Source organism: Melanerpes formicivorus, unplaced genomic scaffold (assembly GCF_026170545.1).
Source record: "Melanerpes formicivorus ecotype bairdi unplaced genomic scaffold, bMelFor1.0.p_v2 SCAF_184, whole genome shotgun sequence".
Taxonomy (NCBI): domain Eukaryota; kingdom Metazoa; phylum Chordata; class Aves; order Piciformes; family Picidae; genus Melanerpes; species Melanerpes formicivorus.
This window is the reverse complement of record NW_027142536.1, coordinates 10,764-12,500: the sequence shown is the minus strand read 5'-3', so window position 1 is coordinate 12,500 and position 1,737 is coordinate 10,764.

Sequence of the window (1,737 nt, the reverse complement as noted above, 5' to 3'; positions counted from 1 at the left end):
GGCTTTCTCTGCCCCCGTGCCCCACCGGGCAAACTTCGCTTCGGGGGTTCCACACTTCGGCAGTGGCCGGCGCCAGCCACTCGTCAACTTTTTTTCTTTTCCCCGCTTTCGTTGCTGAGCCCGGGCTGGGCTCCGGCTCACGGACGAGCGAAACCCATCCAACACCGCTGAGGGTGCGCCAGCGGCCGCTCCAAACCGCCGCGCCTTTGTTCGGCCCCGCGGGTCCCCTCTCTGACCCGGGCGAAAGCCACCGAGAAGCCAGACGGACCCCTGCCCAGCCGCCTGGCGGGTGGCTTGGAGCAGCCGCTCGGCAGCGCTGCCCTGGGAGTGCTCGGCGTCACTCGTTCCCTCATATACGGAACTGGAGGGCCGTCAGCTCCCCGAGCGCACAACCAGCCGACCTCCGCCCAGCGGCAGGTCGCAGAAATCACGCCGGCTTGTACGATGACGTAGGCGGAGGCAGAGCGCAACAGCGACCCCTTGGCGACAAGCGCGATCTCCGCGGAGAGCACGTCTACTCGCCGAGGGAGAGCACGTCTACTCGCCGAGGGAGAGCACGTCTACTCGCCGAGGGAGAGCACGTCTACTCGCCGAGGGAGAGCACGTCTACTCGCCCAGGGAGAGCACGTCTACTCGCCGAGGGAGAGCACGTCTACTCGCCCAGGGAGAGCACGTCTACTCGCCGAGGGAGAGCACGTCTACTCGCCCAGGGAGAGCACGTCTACTCGCCCAGGGAGAGCACGTCTACTCGCCCAGGGAGAGCACGTCTACTCGCCCAGGGAGAGCACGTCTACTCGCCCAGGGAGAGCACGTCTACTCGCCCAGGGAGAGCACGTCTACTCGCCCAGGGAGAGCACGTCTACCTCCCGCCTGAGGGAGAGCACGGGGGGGGGGGGGACAAAGACAGGCAGCAGCAGCTTCGGTGAACGTCACCCGGGAGGCGACCGGGGCTGTCCCGGGGCAGTCCCGGGAAGCCGGCGTCCGACACAGGGAACCGTCAGCTGCCGGACCGGGGCGAATCCCCGCGGCCACGGCAGGGGTGGGGGCTCGAAGACAGCCGGCAGCCGCTTCGGTGAACGTCACCCGGGAGGAGACTGGGGCCCTCCCGGGACCGTCCCGGGAAGACGACGTTCGGCACGAGATCCCGGCCGCGGCCGGACCGGCTCGAAGCCTCGCGGTCCCGGCAGCAGCCGGAGCCGCTCGCCGCCTCGGGCTCCCGGCCCCCTACAGATCCGGCGACTCGTTCGCGGGCGGCGGGGGGAGGCAGTGGAGGGGGTGCGGGGAGAAGCGGCAGCGGAGGCGGAGGGGGGGGGGGCTCGAAGACAGCCGGCAGCCGCTTCGGTGAACGTCACCCAGGAGGCGATCGGGGCCGTCCCGGGGCCGTCCCGGGATGCCGGCTTCCGGCACGGGGTCCCGGCCGCGGCCGGACCGGCTCGTATCCCCGCGGCTCCGGCAGGGGGGGGGGGGGCTCGAAGACAGCCGGCAGCCGCTTCGGAGAACGTCACCCGGCCGGCGACCGCGGCCGTTCCGGGGCCGTCCCGGGAAGCCTGCGACAGGCACGGGGTCCCGGCCTCGGCCGGACCCGCACTGGGTGCCGCCGCCTCGGGCTCTCGGGACGGTATGGATCCGCCGACTCGTTCGCCGGCGGCGGGGGGAGGCAGTGGAGGGGGTGCGGGGAGAAGCGGCAGCGGAGGCGGAGGGGGGGGGGGCTCGAAGACAGCCGGCAGCCGCTTCGGT